Source organism: Mirounga leonina, unplaced genomic scaffold (genome assembly GCF_011800145.1).
Source record: "Mirounga leonina isolate KUSES-001 unplaced genomic scaffold, KU_Mleo_1.0 Mir_151, whole genome shotgun sequence".
In the NCBI taxonomy this organism is placed as follows: domain Eukaryota; kingdom Metazoa; phylum Chordata; class Mammalia; order Carnivora; family Phocidae; genus Mirounga; species Mirounga leonina.
The window spans coordinates 29,560,995-29,588,219 of NW_023270377.1; the positions used below are offsets into that span (position 1 = coordinate 29,560,995).

General features: G+C 40.1%; 1 protein-coding gene and 1 pseudogene across 2 annotated transcripts in view; both read right to left on the reverse strand.

Annotated features, from left to right (window-relative positions):
* The window catches only part of PARD3B (par-3 family cell polarity regulator beta), a 995,632-nt gene that overhangs the window by 113,229 nt on the left and 855,178 nt on the right, over positions 1-27,225 (reverse strand). The gene's annotated exons all lie outside the window — the stretch shown is intronic.
* LOC118012116 lies at positions 13,856-22,431 on the reverse strand (annotated as a pseudogene).

The following is a 27,225-nucleotide window of genomic DNA, read 5'->3' on the forward strand; positions in this document are numbered from 1 at the left end:
CATTCAGAGGACAGGCTACCTTGGGGAAGTTATATAACTTCTCTATCTGTGAAATGGGGATAACGATAGTAAGACCGTAGAGAGATTGCATTTAAAGTAGTCAGAATGATGCCTGGCACTTGAGAAGGACTCAATGAGCAAGCTACCATTGGTATCAATATTTTTTATATTATTGTTAGCTTCTTTTCTCTCATGTATACTACATCCGATCGGTTGTAATCAGTTGCCTCTACTAATATGCGCCCCCTCCCCAAGCATTCCTTCTTATAAGCCTAGTTCATACACTCATTGTTTGGACCATGATAACGCTTGGCAACTATTTTCTCGGCTGGGACTCTGTTCTAATCAGCTGCCAGGTTAGCCCTCCTAAGGCACAGCCCTGCTTGAGTCATTCTCTTGCTTTAAGAACCTCTCTGCTCTCTTCCCATTGTCTACATCTCCAAGCCAGCCTTCCTCCCCTCTGGCCCCACTTGCAGTCTGGTTTTTAGGGAAACTTTTATTCTTCCCTAAACTCACCCTCAGCTTTTACCCACACCCCTTCCTCCATGCCTTTGTCCATACTACCTTTTCCACCTGTAATTATGTCTCCTCCTTCTTAAACAATATAATTAAGATGATAGCAGTCTTTACTTTAAAAACATCCACTATCTTGTCATTATGTGTGGATTCAGTCTCAAGCCACTCCCCAAGGTCCACGTGGTCGCTCTTCATTGAACTGGACCCTGTCTCCCTCTGAGCTTCATCTGTCATTGACCATACCCTACTGTGCTCAGCAGCTTCCTTCTTATTTCCCCTATCCCTTGGACAGCCCAAGCTTGTCACAGCTCTTCTGCCTCAAGTGTTTCAGGGCACGGTCTCCTTTGCCAGGGGCGGCTTCTCTGGCCACCTAGTCTGAAGACCCTTCAAGTCACTCCCTACCCAGTCAGCTTGTCTGTTTCCTTGTAGCACTGATCACTCTCTGAACAGATCTTCGCTATTTATTTGTTCCTTTATCTCTGTCTGCCTACCTCTAGAAGAATATAAAGTGTGAGAGTGGGGGCTTTATATGACATGTTCACAGGTGTTTCTCCCATGTCAGTGCTTGGCAGAGCAACTAAAGGAATGAATCTCTACCTGGGAAATCCTTCAAGATTCTTACGTTCACTCAGCAAATACTTACTGAGCACCTCCTATTCACTAACGATGCTTCTAGACCCAACAATATGGAGGGGAGATGCATAACCTCAGGGCCTTATATTCTAGTAGGGGAGACAATACACAAACCAATGGGAAAAGATATCAAGCAGTGGTAAGTGCCACCCAGATTCTTAAGATACAATATGGTGACAAGATAGCCACTGGGTGGCTACTTTAGATTGAGTTGTCAAGAAAAGCCTCTCTCTTTGAAGCAAAGGTATGAATTATAAGTAGAAACCATCCAGAAGCATCTCAGTAAAGAGCATTCTAGAGCGAGAAAATAGCTAAAGCCCAAGCCCTAAATTAGGAGGGAATGACTTTGATGAGCTAAAGGAACAGAAAGAAAGTACGTATGGCTGGAGCTAAATTCTTAAGGGATAAAGTTGTAAGTGACAAGGTCAAAGAGATTGGCAAGGCTGAAATCATACATGCTTTGCAGGATCTGGGCAGATCTTTGGATTTGACTTCGGGTGAAATGAGATGATATTAGAAGATTTTGAACCAGGAAGGAACATATCTAATTTAAATATTTAGCAGACAACTCTGGCTGTTCCGTAGGAGACAGAAGAGAGGTGGTTGCAGAAATACAAGTGAGGAATGATGGGAGACTGGCCTAGGTGGTGGTCGTGGAGGTGGAGAGAAACAGATGAATTCAGAAGCATTTTGTCCCAAGCATAGGCTATTCTATGGACCTTTCCTGGCAGAAGACAGTCTTTCCTGCCTTGGGAGTCCCCACGGTACTTGGTACCTTTATCATGGCCCTTACCTTCCTCTTCATGGCATTATGATCATTCATATGTTTTATTTAGTTTAAATCTTTTGTTTAATCCCCAACCACTCGTGTCTAAGCAATGATCCTTCTTGTGCCTTCTGTAGAACTTGGTACATTGCCCTCACCTGGAATGTAGTCAACAAACAAATTTTTTTGTGGGAGTTGAAAACAAAAAAGTGATTTGACAAAGCGAGCCAGGAGAAGTGGTAAGGAAAAGGGAGAAACCATGGTGCCATTTAAGGGTGGGGGAGGGTATAGGCCTGGGGGCGGGGAATGTGTCCAGGAGAGGTTGCAGGGCTGCGACCACTCAGCAGCACCTCAGCGGCTGCCTGGAGCCTCCTTCCCAGGCTCATAAGCTGAATACAAGTCCATCCCTCATGGTTTTGTGCAAGCTACTCTGCCATTTCTAGGCATTGCACAGATAGCTCACTATTTAAAGAAATGACAAGTTTTTGAAGTTCTGTCCATTGCATCATATTTTCATGGCTTCCTATTTTCAGCCAGCAATTGCTGTAACATCTTGGTGCCATCCAATCCCATAAGAACTGCCTAGGCAAGTGGCAATGCACTTGGATTATAAATGCTCATGGAATATATCTGTGCTGAAACGGGGCTATTGGAAACCTTTTCCATGCTATTTCATACTAAATATGGCATGCACATTTCAAGGTGAAACTGTCCAAAAGCAGAGAATGTCCAAACTCAGACCTTTTAAAAAGGTAGGCTAGCACCATTTGCTGACCTTTAACTTTGAATTAAATTCAGTTCCTCATTCTCATTAAAACCTAATTGCCAAGTGGCACTCTTCTCTGATTAATAAAGTTTTCTAATAAGCATATCACTTGCTAGTACTCTGCCAAAGTAGCTGAAATCTTGAGCAGGGCTAAAGGGAGAACTGCCAAGTGGAAATATTACATTCTATATCCAGTAAAGTCAAAAGCATTCTTCTTGTTGTTAAGTCAAGTCCAGCTCCGGGGAAAAGAGAATGGACTATGATGTTATGAATGGGATACAGTCACTTCCCAGGAAGTCAGTCCAGCAGAAAACTTAGCTCTCAACCTGATGCTCCAGGTTAATTTAGAATCCAACAACCCCCATTTTGAAGTCCGCCAACTCATATTTTCAGGAGAAACTGGTTGGATCTAGCAAACGGATTTAGGGACTCGGGAAGAAGGACATGGAGGTAGGTTTTCTCAGGGTAACTGGGAAGCCCTTAGCACTTACCCATTGCCTTTAGGCTGATGCCAGAACTTCAACCCTAGTTCAACTCAAGGCTTTGATCTCCCTTAAAACATGGGTGGTATGGATGTCTATCTCTGTAAGTGAGTTAATGCTCTGTGGACAAGTTTCAATGCCAGGAGGGAAAATGGCAGAACCTAAGGGCCTTGGAGACCTGGTAGGTGATTGGGTGAGGTGGATTGGGGCTTTCCAAACAACACCCCTCTGAGTCTAGCCCTGAGTTGGGATATTTCTGGTCCTGAAGACCGGTTACTGATGGCCAAAAGGAATTATTGAGTGTCTACTGGATACAGAGTGCTGGCCTTTGCACCAAGGTTCAAGAACAAAATTAGGAAACCTCCCTCAGAGAAACCAGAAAGCCTCTCCCTTTCCATCTGTTTTACGAACACTCACCTCCTTGCAAACACACTCATAGTTCAACAACGGTAATTCAGGCAGATGGATATTGGTTCCCACACTGGAGGGCTCTATACTGAAATCTTAGGGACCATAAAAATTGAATTCCTTCCTTCTGACCTCCCTAGACACAGGAACAAGAAAGAGAGGCCAACATCATGTGCTTTTAAAGTGTTTTTTACTGAGCAAGAGTCTGACAACAAGGAAGATGTCTGTTTACCTCTGGAATGCTTTTCAGCTGTAGCCATTTTATTGCTTTTGTTAAAACCAATGCCTCCAATTTTTCCACTTGAGATGTTTAGACATATTCCACAACTGCACACTTCAGGGCAGCTGAACATTAAAAGAGGATTCATACAGTTGAGGTATGACTCAAATTTTGTGGGAGACGGCAGCTAGCATGGCAAAGGGAGTGAACCTATAAAAAATTCAGGAGTAACGTTTCCATACACATCCTCCACTCTGTACCAAAGAGAATATTCAGAGTCGCTGGAAAAATACATAAGCCAGACTCCGTGCCGGTGTGCTGATTCGCTCATAAAATAGTTTAGATAACTAATCACGTAATAACCTGAAGCATATTCCTTGTTGTTTTAAAGGGGCACATGCAGTGAAAGCACAAAAGGGAACATTTACAGAGTTCAGAACTAAGTCCTCCCACAGGACTTCATGTTGAGGCTTGACACCCTGCAATTTGACCAACAAAGGCCAGACATATAGTTACTGAATTTTGTTTGAAGTGCATCTTCACGTGGCACCAACTTGGAATCCACCCACAAATAAACAGAAATGGGGAAACATGGTGGCCCCGGGACAAGCAACAGATGTTTTCATGATGCCACCAGAACACACATGGCAAAAGGTTAATATGTTCGAGAGAAAAAATGTTAATGCTGGAACCACAAAATAACATGAGACAAATGGCACGATTAGGAGATGAACTTCACAGCTAATAAATTTGATAAATGATTCCTTGGTTTTACAGGGAGATAAAAATGGTTCACGTGGGACCTAAAACCAAAACTTTACTTTCAAAGTCTTGTGCATACTGTAACTCTAATAAGACGATAATACAAAATTTGGTCATGCTAAATGAAAAAAAAAAAAAAGGACCACAAGGTAGATGGTCCAGCGCTGGAATCACTATGCGATGCATATAAAACATTTTCAAAGAGGTCCAATAGACGTAGCATCAGAACTCTCCGTTCCACATTCATCCTGCTGGGGTTTGGTGCTTGGAAAAGTCACAGGCGACTCAGAAATGCACGCATTAAGGACCGTGATTGAAAACAAATGGAGTGAGAAGCCTACTTAACATGGTTTTCCGCTAGTGATTCTTTTAAGGGAAAAAAACTAAAAAGGAAATGTCACCATTCTACCTAATGCATTTGTTAGAAAAATGTTAAATTAAGTCATTTGCAGTCAAAATGAACAAATTGGAGGTCTGCCTAGGTGCACCGTGGCTCACCCTACACACGTTCCCACAACGTGTGGTCTGGCTAAGGAGATAGCTAATTGACTATTGTTCCTTCCATTGCTTGTCCATTAGGATAAATCCAGCTTGTGGACACTGAACCTTGCAAAGACAAAGAGCTGAATTAATTTTGTACTTCTACAGCGCTTAATAAATCTGACACTGTCTGGTGGTTTTCTTCATTTTCGACCACCTGACAGCTACTGTGATCTCAAGTTTCAGAGAATCTATTTTTGGGTGTAAAATTAACAGCAATAAAACAAGCTAAATGGAATATGACCAAATCACAGAGTTCGTCCTATCATGGAATTTCAAAAAGAGTCTTGGAAGCATGTTGGAGAGGATTCGTATTCTGTGCATAAATTCAAAAGGCTGCTCAGAATCAGAGGCATTCATTTAATATCAAAACAAATATGATGCCACTTCATTTGCAGAAGCAAGCAGCATTCCTATCACCAAGGAGCAGCCCTGTATGGTCGAGGCTCCTCACAGTAAATGCTCAGGACCTTTTCTTTCTTAGGCTGGCATTTGTATTGAATCAAGTAAGTTCTTCATAATTTTTCTTTTCTAATGGATTCCCCCCCCATATCTGTTTGGGGGGGGGGGGGGGGGGGGGGAAGAAAAGCAGAGGGCAGCAAAACCAGCCTTAAGTGCTTGGCAAATGATCTTCCTGAATCTGGACCTCATAAATCCTATAAAATGTTATATTTCAACAATAGGCTGCAAAAGCTTTTCTCTCTGCAATGATGAAGCCTAGCTTCAAAATTTATAGTTTCATCTCAGAAATGGACTATAAAAAGAGACTGACCTAGCTGTCTATCAACTAAGCCTGACAATAGCAAATAAGGTGTGAGCTTTCAATGTCAAATATACATTTAATATTAAAATTCTCAGATTAAACATTGCAAAGGGGTTTCCCCTGCAACATGTGCTGATGGCAGTGGTGATAGATGGAATCTGGGTTGTCATAGCAATGTCCAGACCCTGAGGTGACATTTCTTTCACTAGCTACTGTGAGGGTCTTATTTTTCTAATACTGCCTATTCAGAGGGATGCTATTCTATTAGGGGTAAGGGTTAGTCGATTAAAACCAGATCCAAACAGATGTGGCTTAGTTCTGTGCTTAAAAGACCCAGGTGTGTAATCATGCATTTTTGTCAAGAGGGGTATAAAAACGTGCATCCAAATACGTCTTGATAAATCCAAATAGATTTTTTTGAGGGAAGAAACGGAGGTTGATTCCAATAACTGTTCCTCCTGGTAATGGAACAAGGCTGAGACAGAATGAAAACTTTTAATGGTAATTTGGAACAGACCTGAGCTTCCATAAAAATGCTTTACCTCAGTAGGAAGCTAAGAAGTTCAAAGTGAAATGATAAGGTGCTGTTTTTCACCCAATTAGCAAAGATTTACAGGGGGAAAAAGAGATACTATTCAATGTTGTCAGGTATGGGGTGCAATGAACTGTCTCTCTTATGTTGCTGGTGGAAGCATTGCTTCAATTTTCCTGGAAAATTGTTGGCACTGCGTTGTAAGCCCTTGATGCAGTTCCCTGTTAGGAATCTTAAGGAAATAATCCAAGCTGTGTAGGAAGATGTATGTACAGAAGTGCTTATCAGGGAGTAATTTATAACACTGAAAACTTTGAAATGCCCTAACTGTCCAGCATTAAGGAAAAGGTTACATAAATTAAGGTACAGTTATGCAGCGGTATTTTATGTAACCAGTAAGAGGGATGGTTTTGGAAAGATTAACTGGCACAAGAAAAGAGCACAGTACAATGACAAAAAGGCAAGAAACCAAAATTTATATATGCCTGTAAATATTACATATGTATATAAATGTGGCAGCACTAGGCATAAACACAAATTATCTATTTTATATACAGTGATATACTCAGAGACAAGACCGGAAATAGGCCTCTAAAATGTTAAGGATGGTCAAGTCTAGATTGTGGGATAATGGGTGATTTGATTTTTGTTTTCTGCTTTAACTTTTTGGTTACTAAATCTAATGAAAAATACTTGTTATAGAAAATTTAGAAAATAACAGTGTATCTTTAACAAAAATATAAAAGGAAGGTTTATAACACTGGAGCCAGAACTGAACTGATCATCCTGGGGTCGAAATTTGGTATGTACTAAGGGGGTAGTTGGGGAAGGAGTTTTTCTTCTATCAGATTTAGTTTCCTCCTCTTCTTTACTAGGAAGAAAGGCAGTGGTGATAACACAGTGGGATTGTGAAAGTGCTTTTGTACTCCATAAAGAAAGCTACAAATACTAGTTACTTTAAATTTCACATAGTGAGGAAGAGAGAGAAAGCATTTCACCGGGGACTATGCGAGGTTATGGATTAGGTTTACAGAAATATAAATTTGGTAGTGGAGGGGTCATTTAAATTTAACAAAGGGAAAAATAGTTCCCCGTTCATAAGGTGTCAGACTGAATCGCAAATTTAAAACTATATACTCAAAATGGCACGTTGGGAAATGTATAGGAAAGAAGCATTTCAGTGAGCGCATGCCGCCTTCCTGCTGAATGTTATTCCAGCTCTCACTAACAGTGTAAGATACCATCAGCAATAATGAGGGAAACATGCCCTACTGGCGGGCGGCAGAGAACCAGTAGCGTATAAACAATCTAGTATTGTAAAATCCTCTAATGGAGCTTAATAAGAGAGCGAACATTTAGACACAACAGGGCTGAGACAGGATGTGACAGTTACCATAACACAGAATCTCATTACTTTGTTTGTCATCTGACTCATAAATAGAATTTTAAGTTTGTTTGTATTTTTCATAAGTGATTCATGAAAAATTAACCTGAGATTTGAAAGGCAGAATATTGTAGTGTGTAATATGATAAATTTATGAAAGATGTCCTCTTTTTATTAATAGAATGGAGAGTTTTTTAGAGGTTGAAAATTTCCATGGGAGTGGATTATAATGGGAGACTATGGGGGGATTATATAGTGGGAAAACTATCATGGGAGACTTCCTAGCCCAGAACTCTCTTTTTTTCATAAGCTTCTCAAGGAGTAACTGACATTTGTAAAAAATGTCAAGCTTCTGGCTCTGATGGGTCACTTCAACTCTCATTTTTGGTCATTCTCTTTCTTTTTAAAACTTGTTGGTCATTGGTTGCCATTTCCTCAACTCCAAGGAACTGTCCATTTCTCTATTCATTTCTGTCCCTTTCTTTTCCCTCTATTCAACTTCTCATACTCTCACTCGTCTCCCTTCCCCCTTCTGGGCATCACAGAATCCTAGGACTGGAAGGGATGTCTAGAGCTCATCCTTCCCTCCATTTATGTGGCTACACTATATGTTTGAGGACTATCCAAGGTTTCAAATGGTGTTCCACAGAACCTGAGAACTATGGGGCCACTTTTCAGCATCTTGTTTTGCCCCACTTGGCTTCTGCTTCTGGGAATTTTAAGCAGCAAGTAAGTTTTAAGAATAGAGAATTATTATTCCTTGGGAATGTAACAGGTGAGGTCTTGAGAGAGACAAACACATAGAAATCAACGTAATTTGTTTAGCCTCCCTTTTATGATACAGATTATATCATATATTATATGTCATCGCACTCTATATGACACAAAATATTTATTATAAAACTCAGTATGATGGCCCCTATGTACTCCAGAATCAAAACTTCATTGTTTTAACAATGGACAAAATTTATCCTATATTATTTTACTGATTCTTTATGAAGGTAACATCTTGGCTCTATTAAGAAAATGAGGACAAATTTGAAAGGCACTAAAGAGAAAGTGTGTGTGTGTGTGTGTGTGTGTGTGAGATGTGTGTGTGTAAATCCAGAGAAGGTTTGGTTTTTCTTCTGACCTTTCCATGACTTCATGAGTTGAGTTGACAACTCAAATTATACAGTTTACGTATCCTATGTTACCTTCAGAGAATAACAATATGCATTAATCTATTTACACCTTTCAAAAACCAGCACAAGAGAAAGAAATCTAATTCCAAGACTCTAAAAGCATTGCTGGCTAGAGGGAAGCCCAGCTAAACAAAAGAGCCCTCAGACACACTGAATGCTGACAGAGACCAACCTTGCTCTTTTTTGTTCCAAGTAAGCTGAGTGACGATTCCCTCTTCTCTACAACTGTGTATCACTGGGTTAGTGATGCTTTTGTAGAGAGGGTTTGACAACAATGGAGAGTCTCCTGCCTGCTAAACAAAAACTGACAACTCCATTTGAAAGCTGTCCCTGGATGTATTTTACACGCAGAAATTATCTGTGACAGTCCCAATCAAAATAAAGTTTCATTTCACTTGGAACACAAATGGACGATACAGTATGTTACCTTAAATGTTACTGTTTTGCCCCATTAATGGTTAACGTATTTTCTAGGGAGTTTCTCATTGGTTACTATTTTTAAACTTAGAAAATCACAGTAGGTTTTCATTGATCATGCCCTTTTTGTGTAAGCTAATGCTGGTAACTTAAGAAAAACAATGTATGTAGAAACAGAGATTGAATATATGGATTTGAAAACCTAGCTCTGGTTACATAAAATGAAGTGTGTAAATGTAAAATGAGAAACTATGTTTCTCCTATACCTGTGGCTCCACAGGTATATGTGGGCAACCTTACCATGGCCAACAACAAGCATCCACACGGATCCACCAACAAAGACGAGACTGTAAACAACACTCCTAGTCTCTGAATTAAAGGGTATGATCAAGAATACAACTTGCAATTTGTCAAATGTCAGACTACAAGGATCAATGCTCCCTTCTGATATCTGATACACATCATTCCTGGGCTGGAAAAATCACAACAGACTTTGTTTTAAAGAATATTTTCATGCCCACCTGTCTCTTATAGGCCAGGGTGTTAAGAAATCTATGTAAGAGTTTCCCATGATTTGATGGTAAATGCCATACAATTTTTCATACTATTTAGTATAGACCCAAACATTAACTTCTCTACCTCGGCCCACAGAGGACCCTATAAACTCAGAAGGCAGGGCCCACAGCTGTTTGAAACTTCATCAGTTTTATGGGTACATCTTCAATAGATTCTAGGCCAGAGAACCTAAGTGGGAAAGGGGGAGGGGTGGGGAGACTGCCCTGGAAATACTGAGAATGACTTGCCTATATTCCTATATTCCATAGCCCTTGCCCTTCCTTGAAAGGTTTTGATATTATTATTGAATCAAAGAGATTCTCTTTTATCTTTTTTAAGGGAACATTTCTGTAAAAACAAGTAAAGTTTATAATAGCATAAGTTACAAATTTTGATATTCAATTGCTGTAAGGGAAATATCACAAAGTGTGTGTGTGTGTGTGTGTGTGTGTGTCTAAAATTCCATTGCCAAAAGCTTTTTACAATCTCATAACCCAAGTTCTCATTATCTAAGGACAGGTCCACCTGGATAACAGACAAAAGAGATTTCCAGTGTGAGAGCTTAGGGAGCTTCACACTAATGTTTTAATTCTTGAAATCTGGGTTAGGGTGAAGCATTCCTGCAGCAGTGAGCACAGGGAGCATGAGGATGGATCCCTGGTGCTATGGTTAACAAAGAAGGTAGCAAAGAGGTCTGAGATGGTCAGAGAAGCGAACCTCAAAGGGAGCTAAGGGGCCTTAATGATAATAACATTAAGGATTTATTTTTTATTTGATTATTAAAGCTACTGTGGAGAGGAATAAGAAAGGACAGGCCACTGCTGGGAGGAGATGCTTTGACATGATAACAACACCAGAGAAAAGGCAGAGCAACCTGAACTCCTATTTTGCCTCCATTAAAGAATCGCAGAACCATATGATTTTGGAGCTGGAAAGAAGTGCCGAGATCACTTAGTCCCACCCTCCCATCTTTACAGATGGGGAAAGATGCAGAGACATTAAGTGACTATCTGACATCTCCATCAAGGGAAGGCAGAAGAGAGGCAGAAAAGAAAATGATGGTAGGAGGGAGAGGAAAATACAAGATCCAAGATGCTTTAAAGGCATCCCAGTTGCCAGTACTCACAAATTATGTCCACGGCTTTGAAAGAGCTGGGAGGTGTGCACCTAGAAGGATAGATGGTATCTCTGAGAAATTACAGACCATGGAAGAAGTGTCCAGATACTTGAGGTGAGCGAATCACAGCCAATTTTTTTTTAATGGCCAAAGCAAACTCTACAAAACTACAGGTCAATAAGTTTGGTGTTCATTTCCAGCAAAATTCTCTGAATGTAATGGTAGAGGTGACTAGAGATCAATAAGAGTCAGTGACAAATATTAAGTACGGGAAAGAGAGTTACAAAAATGTAATTGCCAACAAGAGCCTTTTCTCTTGGTGGAGCAGCCATATTGGGCTGACTGTAGCTTCGGAATAGTAACTACTTTTTGTGCCCTTAGGAAGTGTTTGAGGCAGACACCAGATGGAGGAAACAGTGACTTGTGTGTCCTGGGAAGTCTTTCAACTAGGGGAACTTGGTGAGGAGGCATTTTCTGACAGAACAGAAGTAGGATATGGCACCCCAATCTTGAGAGACAAGGACCAGGAGAAACCTGCGGGATCACTGAAACTCAAGCGTCAGAGCAGATGAGAGAGGAGAGACAACCAGAAGAAGGCTGTGCTGACCAGGAGGCCAGACAAGTCATCTTAGCCTGGGAGGTTGGCCAGCCCAAGAGTGTGACAAGAAAGTTCTGTGATCTTAAAGTCATGCAGCTAAGAGTGGAGCCACTTGGATTCATTCATTTATTCAATACATATTTATTGAATACCAGATGCCTTAGGGATTGTGCTGGGATTAGAAATTAAATATAGTTCCTGCTTTAAGATCTCATTGAGGAAATAAACGATGTCTGGGCTAAATCCTGAATAACACAAAGGACTTCACCTGGAAAACCAAAACCAAAACCAAAACAATACAAACAGGTACAGAGAGAAATGGCACTATGGTCAATTAGAGCAATGGTTTTGGGTCAACCAACTAAGGCTGGGGGCCTTAGAAAGTTGGGAGGATAGGGACAAGAAGAGCGTCAAATAGAGAGTTGTATTTTGAGAGGTGTTGTAGAAGGCAATGCATGTCGGGAGCAGAAGAAAATGTTCCCTAGTTCAGCCACTATAGCATCCCAGATTGAGCCTTGTCCAGTTTAGAGCAGCATGTCAAAGGCAAAGCACAATGGATCAAGAGAAGGTTGTAAGAATGTTGGGCCCCACAGCATTTTCTCACTGGGGAAATGCAGAGTACAGACATGACAACCAAAGCTACCATTAGCTACCAGAGATCCATTCTCATGGATCTTCCTGGGAAAGAGTCTGGGTGTGGGGCTAAGGGAGATGGAAGCCTCAAGAAAGAACCCTAGATTTCTAGCTTGAGCAAGTAGGTAAATAATGGTGCTCTATGTTGATGTGTCATAGTCACAAAATTGCAGCAACAGTAGGCAAGAAAGACTTGTAATTAAAAGTGGGTATTAAGTGAAGACCAAGTCTGTCATTATGAAATCCTAGAGACATGACATCTCAAAAGGATGATCAGTTTAACAAGAATAAGAGTTAAACCCAAGGAAAGAGAAGGTTCGGCTCTAAAGCACTTTCTTCACTATTCCTGGCTAGAATGAATACCACTGGTGAGGGAGGAAGGATTGCAGTTAAATGAGAATCGCATGGGTGTTATACTGTTGTAATTAGTTACCTTCTGCCTGAGTTAGCTGCTGACAAACCTTTATGAGCGGGGACTACCTGTACTCCTGTCTGAAGGCCAGGCTCCATTCTTCTGTCCCAGGTAGAGCCTTGTAGGCTGAGCTAGATCACTGGTTCTGTCGTCCTTCCAGGCAAAACAAGGACAGATCTGGGATATGATTAGACTTGCGCCTTGTCTAGCTGAGCCCATTTTGAGGTTACCTCACTGCATAGCAGCTGACACTTAAGTTGGGGTACCTCTTAAGGTAGAGCTGCAGATTTGTCTGTTCCCTGGGAATGGAAATGTATTGTTTCCATGTCTTTTTCTTACTCTAGTCTGTAAACTCTGTGAAAGAAGGGGAAGTGGTCCTTACCTAGCAGCACGTTGGGGTTTAACACAAGAAAGAGTTTTCTGCCACGGGAGCTAGCCTTAAATGAGAGAGTCTGCCCATTACCCTGGACTCCATATCTGGAAAACTTCAAACTGAAGCATCAGCCACCACTGGAAGTATGCTGAAGGGATTCTGGCATGTCCAATATGGCAGCCAATAGTCACAGGTGGCTATTGAACACTTGAAATGCACTAGTCCAAACTGAGAAGGGCTGTAAAGTGTAAAATACACACCAGATGTTGAAGATTTGGTATGACAAAAGGAGTGTAAAATAGCTCTATAATAACTGTTTTGGACATGTGTTGAAATTATATTTTGCATATATTTGGTTAAATATAATATATTATAAAATTAATTTTACTTTTTTAAATGAGGCTACTAAAAATTTAAAATTAAATATGTGGTTAACATATTTCTGTTGGACAGAGCTGCTCTAAACTAAGGTCAAGCAGCCCCACTGTCCTGACATCAGGTTGGGCTTAGGGATTCTGTTCTTGATTTGACTGTTTCCCACATAGAGAAGAAAGTCTCATTAATTGAGAACATCTTCCCATTTATTATGATTCAGTGGCATTTTCCATAATTAATAAATACACTGAAATGCAACCCAACCCCCAGAAAAAAAATTTTCTCTCTTCACTGTTATAAACGGTTCTAGTGGTGTCAACTTTTGTTGTTGTTGTTCAAAAAAAGGAATACATAATTTAATCTAAAATACTGGCATTTGAACAAAACACCCAAAAGGACATACTCTAGAAACTTTTGTGTTTGTTCAGGGTGCAGGTCAATGAGGATGATATCCTTTATCAGAGGAGTTAAGATAGAATTTAGTTATAAATGTTACCAGTCCACAAATAATACATAATTGTAATATAACTACCTTTAAATCAAATGATGGAATAAGCAGAACACTGGAGACTCTTAATTGAATGGGGTGTGGTGGGAACAATGGATTACTTATTTGTAGTGGTAAAACTTTTCTGGGCAGGTTTGTAACAGCACTTGAGGAAAGAAATTCAAATTTATGCCTATTCACAACTGTGGAGACAGAGCATGTTGCTAAGGTTCGAGAGGCTTCTTGGAATCCAGCAAGAGGTCAACACGTGGACACTGAGGCCAAGGGCCGCATTTACGATACCAGTACACAAACAGAAAGCCATACTCTCCCTTCCAAGAAACGGAATCTGAACAAGGAATATTCTGGCCTGTAAAGGAATGAGCTTTCTTGGCCAACTCACAGGTATGAGGACAGCTGAAACTTCAGAAGGTTTTCAAGAGATTTGCCACATATTTATTTTACAGAATTAAAAAAATCAATACCAATTAAGCACTGCCTTATTCTAGTCCGCACCCCAGCTAATCACAGTGTGGTTCCCCGGGACCAGCAGGGTGAGCCTCACCGTCACCGGGGGAACTTGTTAGAAATGCAGAACCTCAGGCCCACCTTGGCCCACTGGAATCAAAATCTGCATTTTAACAAGACCCCCTGGTGATCTGAATGCAGTGGTTTGAAAAGCCAAGCTCTTCCTTTGTAGAAACAGGCTTCTGGGTCGCAGCTGCTTTCTTTCTGTCTGGAAAACCCCATGGAAGGTGACCTCCCCCTTCTTACTCTGCTTATGAAAAGAGCACCAGCGAGTTAGGGATCCTGGCTGGAGGTAGCTTCCAACCCGTCGCTGGTCAATTAATGCAGCTTTTAGCCACAATTATTGGACATCACTGCTCCCCGGATGCTTCTGGTCTGTGAACACAGTTTTTACCCTGTCCTTTCAACAGCACAGGTTTTCTCCCAGAAGTACCTGTTTTCTTTCCTTTTGCATCAATTCGATTTTCACCGGAATGGAAAAGCTTTGAATTATCAGTTTTTCTAAAGCGAACCACTACTGCCTTTTTTTTTTTTTTTTTTTTAAGGGGAAGGGACTTGCCACTCAACTGCCCATAATTGCAGCGAGGACTGTGGCTGGCCTGGGGACTATTATTCAGCAGTGCTATTACCTTCCACAAGCAAAGTTTATAGAGTTGGACCTCAGACACATGGGAGAAAAAAAGAGTCCAGAATGAGACAGAACTCTGGGGAAAGAAAATAATTTTTAAAAACGAATAGAGTGGTCAACATAGCACGGTGGTTAAGTGTCTAGGCTCTGGGCTCATATACCTATAACGAGGTATAAATCCTGGCCCATCCCTGATGACATCAGGCCAGTCCCTCAACTTCTCGGCAACTTGGGCTCCTCATTTGTACCTTGGGGACAGTAGTACCACCCTGTCAAGTGGTCAGGATGTGAAATGATCCATGCAAAGCCATCAGTACAGCGTCCAGCCATAGCAAATTCTCAGTAATGTTTAGTGTTGGCTGTTATTAATCATCCTTAGTTTTATTACTTATCAACATATACCATTCAGTTTCTGAGTTATAGGACACGAGGCCAAACTTCAGTGGTGTCTAACTCAATAGGTAGCTGAGAACATAATAAAACAGCTTCTTTCAAACATGCTAAAATGTCCAGTGGCTCTCCTTGTCTTTAGACCAGGAGGAAAACGATTCTGACTTCTTAGCAATCTAACAAAATCATACCATTGCAATGGTCACGTACACAGCCTCATCGTGACAAGGTGCACCGCCGAACCTCGAGCAGCCTAGGGTTGACTAATTAACTTCTCAAGGCTTTCAAGGGGTCTCCTGGGTGTTTTACAGGGTCCACCAAGCCAAAGAAGGCTGGAGAAGAGGAAATAGGATTAACTTCTTGATTGGAAGGGTGATTAAACACTGGGAACAGGATACCCAGGGAGGCTGCAGGATTTCCTTCTCTAGGGAACATTTAAACAGGAGACACAACTGTCTGGCCTGCATGATGTGGGTCTTCTGCCTGGGAGCAGGGGATTGAAACGAGTCAACTCAAAAAGAAAAATTACATTTTGATGTTAGTGTTTTTACAAAATAGGTAGAAGTAATTTCCTTTCCAATTTATAGGAAAATACACTCCTGACTGTGCACCCCCCACCCGTCATTGCCTAGATTCCTAACTCCCCTCCTTGACCCCTCTGACTGTATTTAGCATGGCTGTGATTTATTTGTTGCCATGCCTGTGTCTTTGCTAGACGACATGGTCCCTGAGGCTGGACACTGTCTCTGCATAGGCACATACAGACACCTGGTGCAGAAGTCGAGGAGGGTGGACATTTAATTGCACAGACGGGAAGGCATTTAAAAAAAACCTTTGACATTCTCCCACACACAACTTTGAGGTAGCTCATTCATTTATTCATTTATTCAATATTTATTGAGTTGAGCTATGACAAATAAATTAAAAAAATATTTTTTCCAATGCCTCCTATGCACAAAGTAAACCTTTCCCCAAAGAACCCATGGTAGAGCGAGAGGTACAAAATGCATTTTTTCTTTAAACCTCCAAGAGGGCTAGCAGTTTCAGACTTAAAGAAGTATCTACTCCAGGTTGAAAACAATATCCTGCAATTCTTTGCCTCTCTTACAGAATTAGAGTAGCTTCTTTAAAACCCCATGGGTTCTGCCTACTCTAACTCAGAGCTATGCAACGCGTAGAAAAACAAAATATGCCTGGCTACCTGGGATGAACGTTTTAGATGAATATCCCTCAATATAACACTTTTCTAGTCTGTTTTCCATCTTGGCAGCTTTTATTCCAAAGGAACATCCCTGAGGCCACTGCGTGGCTGCATGGTGTGTGAGAGGGGTGGGTTCCCCTACTTCAGGAGGCCTGCTTTGTTAAAATGCTTTCTTGGTAAACAGAAGGGCCACAATCTATCAGGATTGCAGTTCAGCATGCAAGTGACTGGCCTATAAACATAATTTTTTAACAGCTTTTCTTCAGCAACTCTGACTGTTTAATTAATCTTCAGCCATTAACCATTCATTTAAAATGCCACTTACGAAATCTTAATTTTGCACATTATCAGCTGGTTCACAAATAGCTAAACCATGAGCAGAAGCATAATGATCTCTCTCTCCCTGTTCTTAGAGCTCACCAAGCTTATAGCCAATTTTGGCTTCTTAATTAACCATATGCATATAAGCACTTAAATTAAATGACAGGGTTTTTTGTTTTGTTTTTTTTTAAAGAATTAATGTGCAGTGAAATGTTAACACTGACATCATTCTGCCTTTTGAAGCGCCTGAAGGCAGTGTCTGGCCAGGCCCCGACTACTCTGAATGCCCAAAGGTGATACAGGTGTGAGAACCTTCCCATTTCAGTTTAGTTCTCCTTATTGACTACACCCTTGCAATGATATTTTGCACCCATTGTTCAAATTCTCCAACTTTTATGTTTTAAGAAAAATAAGAGATGTCATCCCCAAGACATGCTTTAGCATGGGGCATTCAGAAACAACAAATCCAGCAGCACATCCTTTTTCAGTGGTTGACCCCAATTAGGTGAGTCAGTTCAAACCAAATAAGAGGGCAGGGAAGGATATTCAGGGCAAAAAAATAATTGTCAGCTGATGCTGAAATGACTTTTTCTCTAACTAGGCCTCTGATTATTAGAACCCACAGAGAAATTACTTGCAATTTTACAGGTGTCAGCCAGGGTCAGGGACCAAGTTAAAAACTGGGTGCAGAATTTCTCAGGATAGTTCATCACAGTACATGGAAGGCTTTGACCCGTGAGCCAGTGCCTGGTTCCTATCTGAGATTTGATGGCTAGCCCCCATCAAAACCACCTCCAAACTTCAGGGACTAGACTATGAGTCTGTAACTGATTTGATTGGTGGCAGTAACAGACATTACATTTTGGAGAATTATGGTAATCTTGGGCATTTTTCTTTTTCTAGTATTCAAATACAGAGATTCCAAGGACAGGCATAAATAAGGAATCACAAATGAGAATTATGTTGCATCATCTACTAAAACTCCATGCTCCTGGAATGAGGAAAATTGTTAAGAGTGTTCATTAAAAATGTTTTACAACACTGTGGGAGTGAAAATGGGAAAAATAGCAGACCGTTTTCTGAATCACAATGTGAACTGAGGTACAACACCTCTGAATTCATTAGACACGTAGTGTAGGTAACACATCAGTGGTTACGAGCCTCACTTTAGTTATATTATACCTGTGCAAATTACTGAAGCTGGTTTTGACTGAGAATTCATGTGCAGGTGTCAAAAAAAAAACATTGACTGTAATTAGAAACAAAAATGTACTGATTGACGAAAGAACTTAGAACCAAACATGCGCATAAACAATTTGAGTCTCAGCAAACTTGGCATTTTGTAATCCTGTTAGCAATTCAGTTTTTAATCCAAGTAAGTACTTAAAATACAAGCATATCTTGACTCTGCAATTTCTGAGGCTGGATTCCAAGAGAATGACAGTTTATCCTCCTAGAAGACCTTTCAGGCTGCAAGGAATCATGAGAGCTTTCCAAAGACTAATGTATAAAATCCGCTAAGCTACATCCATTCTGTGATTCCTTCACTGATTCATTGAACAATCAGGTCTTGGGTACCTACTCTGTGCTAAGCTCTGGGAATGCAGTTCTTTCAGGTCGGTCTTGCTCACAAAAAGGTATAGTCCCATTAGGCAGGTGTAGTAGTCACCCCCAGAGTTTAGTTTTGATTTTAGTATGTTCACTTCAAAAACTCCCTGAGCAATTTTCCTTTGAGTTAAGGAACCAAAGGTGACTGGCAAATTGTGGAAAGAAGGACGACACCTTAACCTAGTGACTTAACCTGGTATGGAAGCTAGCACCATCACTGCCCCAGGCAGCTTGTTAGAAATGTCAGTTTCAGTGCTCTGTCTCAGACCTACTAAATCAGAAACTCTGTGGTTCAACAAGTCTTCCAGGTGATTCCACAAGCTCAAGTTTGAGAACCATTACCTTGGATGCTTCAAAGTTGATCTTTAGCTGCAGAAGCATACATGTATCAGATTAATAAGGCATCTCATAGCCCTGAGAGTGAGTGATATGTGGGAAATGGGTTAGGTCTCTGGGAGTGAGGACGCATGTCCCTGAATAAGCTGAGAGTGATGGGCACCCTCAGATGTGGTGGAAAAAATGGAAACATTTTCTATGTTGTGATCTGTGCTAGGGCATACCTCTTGGTCCAACGAAGGAAAGGTACCATGCAGACTGATGAATGCATCGGATTACTAAACCTCTTTGTTCTCTACCTGGTGTCAGTAAGAGGAACTTCTTTCACTTCTTCACATAAGCCAAGCTCCTTTCCACATCAGGATTTTCTCCCCCTGCTGCTCTTTTGTCTGAAATGCCTTTCATTCCCCTTTTACCACCAAACTCCTCTTAACTACTCACTCTTCTTGTCTCAACTTAAATGTCACTTTCTCAGTGAATCCCTTCTTGATCCTTCACAATGTCAAATATGTTTATAGCACACTGTGCCTCTCCTTAGTAGTACTTATAATTAAGGAGTGGTTATAATTAAGTATTTAAAATTTGTCTCTGCCAGTCTATCTTAAGTTCCATGACAATAAGGACTTCCTTCGTCCAAATCTTAATAAATATTTGTTGAATGAACGGGGATTTTTTTCTTTTTTTTAGAAACGGTTTATTTCCCATCAACCTTAGTTCCATTTTGTTTGCCTTTGTGGAAGAGCAGCTTAAGAACACTCGGTAGTTGCTCCTATCCATTCGGTGGCCTGAGCAGCAGGAGCTGCGGACCAGTCTTCAGTGGCCGGCTGAGCGCTCCAGTCCTCAGGAGGGAACTGCTGAAGAGGCACCGAGGGCCCCTGCTTGCCTTCAGACCAGTCTGCGACCTCAGGTTGCATAGCAGTGAATCTAGGAGCTGGAGCCGTCCATTCACGCTGAAATTCCTCCTTGGGCACAGCATTTTCAGCAGCAGCCTGCTCTTCCTTTTCAATCTCTTCGGGACCCTGTACAAGTACAGACCTCCCATGGGTGCTCACGGGAAATGGTGCCACGCATGCGCAGAGCTTCCCTGGCCAGCATCTACCACAGCAGACCCACTGAGTGAGCTCCTTTGTTGCAAGGCCTGGCGATGTCCCTATGGCGCAGGGGAGAGTCTGTGTTACACGGAGCGGTGGTAGGCAGGTTAATGTAAGATGCCTCTGTGAGAGGCTGGTGATCAGCCCTGGGATCAGTAGCCACCAGAAGTCTCGGCTCCCAGATCTCTGCCTTGATCGGGTTAGTGAAGCTTCCAGCAATAGGAGTGGTTCAGGTAGCAGCAGCGAACTTCAGCACAGCTCGCTGGCCAGTATTCCTGGACGATATGACACTGACATCAGCTGACTTTTCAATGGCAACAATGGCACGAGCTGCCAGCAGAAGCTTCTCCCAGGTTCTCTTCAGATTTATGATGTAGATACCATCGCTTTTCCTTTTGTAGATGTACTGTTCCATTTGGAAGTCAAGGCTGGTACCACCTAAGTGGGTTCCTGCTGCAAGGAATTTGAGGACATCCTCCTCCTTCATTTGCAGGGGATCAAGGGCTCTGGACATTGTGAAAGTTTCCCTTTAAGTTACGATGGGAATGCAAAACAACACCGTAGGGACCCCTCCCCAGGTAGTGCAGAAAAGCTGAATGTGGATTATTAAACAGTAAATTTTATGGAACTCACATGAGTGTTAAAGAATCATGTTTCCTAAGCCCTGGCCTGGGAGCTAAACTGGTTCAGGACACATCATCAGTGGTTCCTGGATTCCCCTTTTCTTATATTTTTAGATATTTCTATTCTCTACTTTTTCACCTGACTGATCTAGTGAAAGAGAGGGCATCTTAACCAATAGTGGTAGAAAAATAAGGAAAAAATGACTAAAATTTGAGCACTCAATTTGAGGCCATGCTGCAGGCATGACACACATTAACTCTTCAAGTGTCCAATTGTCCTATGAGACATGGAATCATTTTCACCCTAGAGGTGAAGAGAGGCTCAAAGATGTTAACATACTATGGCCAAGGACCACAGAGTGGTAGAATTAAGACATACACCTAGGATTTATACCCAACTTCAAATTCTATGCTTTGAAAACATGAGGAGAAAGATAATAATTTCAAGAGAAGTAATAAACAGACAGTTAAGTACTGCTCAAGAGGCAACACAATATATGTAAAATGTCTTAATACTGAGCATATATTAGGTGTTAAATAAATACTATTATGAGCTACCATCACCATCGTCATCACTGTCATCATCCTTAGTCTTGAAAATCCTCATAAATATTTTGCTTCTAGAGCCTAAAACTCACATCTGAACAGACTCTGGGCATACTTTATCTGAAATAGCTAAGTTTGGAGAAATTCTCTCACAGAAAAAAAATGACCCAAAAGGAAATTTATGAATTGAGCCTCTTCAAAACCGCATGTAGACTCAAATGATCTGAAAATTGCTACTGAGGTCTACTGTTTTACATTTCTTGTTTTCCAGTGAATTAGTTTTGAGACTCGGAAATCACATACACTTGTGAAAGTCGTTTTCCAGACTCAAGACTGGAATTAAGCACACATAAGCCTTTTGGTACTATAATGTCCCAAATTCTAGGACACTTAGATCTAGTTCTGCTTCTTTTTCTTGGCATTTCTTAGTTTTCACTCACATAAGTACCCAGATAAGCCAGTTTTTAATATGCTTGCCAGCTTTCACCAACACTGGCCTCACTGCTGAAAGAACAAGGCAGGAACAAAGCTGCAGCAGGGAGAAGCTGTGGTAGGAGTGGAGCGCTGCCCGATTAGCTATTCTTTGTGGAAGAACACCAAGGCATGAATTGTAGGAGAAAACAAACCTGTCCTCCCTCTTGCTAAATGTGGTCACCCAAATGGTGAGGATGGCCTACAGGGTCTCTGAGTGAGAGCATGGGAGGAGAGAGAACCTTTGGAAATGCTACCGAGGTAAAGGTTCGTGAGACCAATGCTCAAGAGCAGAGAGTGACTGCTGTTCTGTGGGGCATCAACAAGAAAGACCAACATGACAAAAACTGAATGCTAACGACCAGTCTCTTCTCCAAAATCAGTATATATTTAAATTTAAATCTAAAATCATTTATGAGTGCCTACTACATACCAGGCCCCATACAAGTGGCTTTCATATATATTAGTTCTTGTAGCCCATTAACAACAAAGTCTATTGACTATACATTTACATTACCATAACATTAATTCTTAGCATTAAAAATGGATAAGGGAGTTCTATTTTTGGTAATGGTGGGAGACTCTGCCATATTCTCACTTTCATGAGTAGAACAGGAATAGCTGGACAGAGATGAGAGGGAAAAAAAACAAACAAAACAAAAAAACCCCCAAACCTGCTTGGAGACTTTGGAGAACTAAAGGAGCCAGAACTTGAGGGACCAAGAATGATTCTGAAAAGTAAATAAGCACATTGAATTGAGCCTAATATTCTGTAGCACTTTTGTCTGCAAGTCTTTTGCTAATTCATAAATGGTACAGAATCAGATGCTAAAAAAAAAATGAGCAGACTTAAAGGCTAAGAGACTTGGAGACTGAGAAGAGATTTTGACATTCTCATAGGATTGGCAAGACAGAAATTAGAGTCCATGGTCTGCTAAGAAAGAAGGGTCTGAGTAAACAACTCAGATTTACAGTTAGGAATACAAAAAGGCTACATTCCAGGAGTAAGGATAAACTATAAATAGGCTATCTCTTATAACAACTAAAACCCAGCTTCTAGTCATCTAACTCTAAGACTAGAATAAATCAATATGACCCTAATCTGCTTGTCAGAAAGCAAAGTAAATCCTCTGGAAAAAGATAACATCAGCCTGAGTTTATTTCTATAATTTTCAAGTACTATGTCTAGCATTCAATCAATGCATACCAGGAGATAGGACCAAAGGACTGAAAACAAAGTGGAAATCAAACAATTTAAATAGACTCAGAGCTAATCCAGATATTTACATTATTAGACATGGTTCTCAAAATAACTGTAATTAATATGTTCAAGAAAAAGATGTGAAGATGGAGAATTTCATCATAGAAGTATAATCTCAGGTAAATCAAAGGGACACACTAAAACTGAAAATCACCATAACTAAAATTAGGAGCTCAATAAATGGGTTTAATAGAAGACTGGATGCAGCTGAAGGCAAGGTTAGTACACTGGAAGACAAAGCATTCAAAAATAACCCAACTGAATTACAGGTTAAATGAAGAAGAAGAAGAAGAAAAGAAGAAGAAGGAGGAGGAGGAGAAGAAAGCAAGAAACAGGTCCCTGTACAAAAAGATCTAATATTTTTGCATCAAGTACCAAAAGAAAAGAGAGAAAATGGGACAGAAACAATATTTGAAGGGATATTGGCTGAGAATTTTCCAAAATCGATGAAAAACAGATTTAAGAAGCTCTACAAACCCTTACCCAGTTTTAAACACAGCAACACATACATATATGCACACACATAGGCACATTGCACGGAAACTGCTGAAAACCAAAGACAGAAAAAATTTTAAAGCAACTGATGATAAAAAGTATCTTCAAAGGAATAGCTAACAACAGACTTTGGTGAAAACACTGAAAGCCAGAAAATAAGGGAATGATATTTTTAAAATATTAAAAGAAGAAAAAGATCTGATAACTATATACCCAGAGAAAATATTCTCAAAAAGATAAAGATAAAATTAAAAAAATTTACAAAGAAATAAAAATGGAGAGGATTTGCTACATTACAAGAAACACTAGGGAAATTATAAAGGATAAAAGGAATAATATTCCAGACAGAAACAAAGATATTCAGAAAGAAATAAAGAAAAATAGAAACAGTTAAAATAAACAAATAGTGGGGCACCTGGGTGGCTCAGTAGGTTGAGAGTCTGACTCTTGGTTTCGGTTCAGGTCATGATCTCAGGGTCATGAGACTGAGCTCTGGGTCGGGCTCCGCACTCAGCTTGGACTTCGCTTGAGATTCTTTCCCTCTCCCTCCCCTTCTGCTCCTCCTTCTGCTCTCTCTCTCAAATAAATAAATAAATAAAATCTTAAAAAAATAGTTACCATATAAAACAATAATTATAGTATACTTTACAGCTCAAAACATATGTATATTTAAAATATATGAAAACATAGCCTAAAAAGTAGGAGGGATTAAATGTAAAGTATTCCAAGTTTTATGTATTATTTAGGAAATGATAAAAGCCACTCTGGAAAACTGTATGGAGGTTCCTCAAAAAGTTGAAAATAGAGCTACCATATGATCCAGCAATTGCACTACTGGGTATTTACCCCAAAGATACAAAAGTAGGGATCCGAAGGGGTACGTGCACCCCGATGTTTATAGCAGCAATGTCCACAATAGCCAAACTGTGGAAAGAGCCAAGATATCCATCGACAGATGAATGGATAAAGAAGATGTGGTATATATATACAATGGAATATTATGCAGCCATCAAAAGGAATGAGATCTTGCCATTTGCAATGACGTGGATGGAACTGGAGGGTATTATGTTGAGTGAAATAAGTCAAACAGAGAAAGACATGTATCATATGATCTCACTGATATGAGGAATTCTTAATTGTAGGAAACAAACTGAGGGTTGCTGGAGTGGGGGGTGGGGTGGGAGGGATGGGGTGACTGGGTGATAGACACTGGGGAGGGTATGTGCTCTGGTAAGTGCTGTGAATTGTGCAAGACTGTTGAATCTCAGATCTGTACCTCTGAAACAAATAATGCAATATATGTTAAGAAAAAAAAGAAGAAGAAGAAGAAGGTAGTGGGAGGGGAAGAATGAAGCGGGGGAAATCGGAGGGGTAGACGAACCATGAGAGATGATGGACTCTGAAAAACAAACAGGGTTCTAGAGGGGAGGGGGGTGGGAGGATGGGTTAACCTGGTGGTGGGTATTGAGGAGGGCACATTCTGCATGGAGCACTGGGTATTATGCACAAACAATGAATCATGGAACACTTCATCTAAAACTAATGATGTAATGTATGGGGATTAACATAAGAATAAAAAAAAAAGTACTAATTTATTTTGAAATACAATAAATCAGGAATGTATATTATAATCTTTTGAGTAATAAAGGTACCTAAAAGGAGAATATAAGATTGCATAACAAACTCACAGAGGTAAAAAAAAAAAAAAAATTGAATCATACAAAATTATTGATTAATACATTTTAAAAAGAAGAAAGGAGAGAAAAATAAACATAGAATGGGTGGAAAAGTAGAAAATGGAGAATAAGTTAGAGGTTTAAACCAAATTACATCTGCAGTATCATTAAATGTAAACAGACTAAATACTACAATTAAAACACAGATTGTTTGACTGGATATCAAAACAAAACCAAATTTAATTATAGGTCTCTTATAAAAGACACACTTTAAATATAAGGATCCAGAAATGTTGAAAGTAAAGAGATGAAAAATATATATTAATTAAAAATTAAGCAAAAGAAAGATGGTATAGCTATAACAATATCAGACAGTAGACTTTGAAGCACTAGTCATTACTAGGGAATAAAGTAAGATGAGTCATGATGATAAAAGGGTCAATCCCACAGGAATTCATGACATTCCTAAATTTTGTGAACCTAATAACAAGCTGCAAAATATATAAAGCCAAAATTGACAAGACTAAAAGGAGAAATTAATAAACCCACAATCATAGGAAGCTATTTTAACTTTAACTAAAATGGGATAAAACTATAAGTCGGGCACCTGGGTGGCTCAGATGGTTAAGCGTCTGCCTTTGGCTCAGGTCATGATCTCAGGGTCCTGGGATCGAGTCCCGCATTGGGCTCCCTGCTCCTCGGGAGCCTGCTTCTCCCTCTGCCTCTCTCTCTCTCTCTGTCTGTCATGAATAAATAAATAAAATCTTTGAAAAAAACAAAACAAAACTATAAGTCAACAACAGAAAGATAATAGGAAAGTCTCCCACCATTTGGAAATGAAACAATACACTTGTAAATAGTTCATGGATCAAAGAAGTCTCAAGGAAAATTAAAAAACAAACAAACATTGAACTGAATGAAATGCAAGCACAACATACCAAATATATACGATACAGCTAAAGCAGAGCAGGAGGGAAATTTATAGCATTAAATGCTTTCATTAGAAAAAAAGAAAGGCCCAAATATAAAATCTAAACTCCTACTTTAAGAAACAAAACAAAACAAAACAAAAAACCCAACAAAGCAAGCAGAAGAAAGGAAATAATAAAGAACAGAAATCAATAAAATTGGAGAGAGAAAAACAGAGAAAATTAATAAAACAAAGTAGCTTGGTTTTTGAAAAAATCAATAAAACTGACAAAGCTCCAACAAGACTGACAAAGTAAAAAAAAAGAAGAGACAAATTACAAATATCAGGAATGAAACAGAGGATGATATTACAACAGACTCTGCAGTTCAGTAAGAGAACATCTTATCAAGAGAACAATAAGGAAATGCTATGAACAACTCCACACATAAATTTGACAACTTAAATGAACCAACTCCTAGAAAAGTGAAAGCTACCACAATTCACACAATAGTATAGGAATAGTCTATAGGAATAATCTTCTAATTATTAAGGGCATCAAATTTATAATTAAAAACGTCCCAAAAAAGATATCTCTAAGCCTAGATGGTTTCTCTGGAGAATTCTACCAAATGTTTAAAGAAGAAGTAACACTAGTTATATACAATTTCTTCCAGAAAAAGAAGAGGTGACACTTCCCTTCACATTCAATGAAGCCAGTGAATCGTGGTACCAAAGCCAATGACAGTACAAAACAAAAGAAAACAAAATGAAACTACTGACCAATATCTCTCATGAATGTAGATGCAAAAAAAAAAATTTTTTTTTAAAGATTTTATTTATTTATTTGACAGAGAGAGATAGTGAGAGAGGGAACACAAGCAGGGGGGATTGGGAGAGGGAGAAGCAGGCCTCCCACTGAGCATGGAGCCCAATTGGGGGGCTCGATCCAAGGACCCTGGGATCATGATCTGAGCCGAAGGCAGACACTTAATGACTGAGCCACCCAGGCACCCACCCCAATTTTTTTTAAGATTTTTATCTATTTATTTGTCAGAGAGAGAGAGAGTGAGAGCAAGAGAGAGCACAAGCAGTGGGGAGCATTAGGCAGAGGGAGAAGCAGGCTCCCTGCTGAGCAAGGAGCCCAATGCGGGACTCAATTCCAGGACCCTGGGATCATGACCTGAGCCGAAGGCAGACGCTTAACTGACTAAGCCACC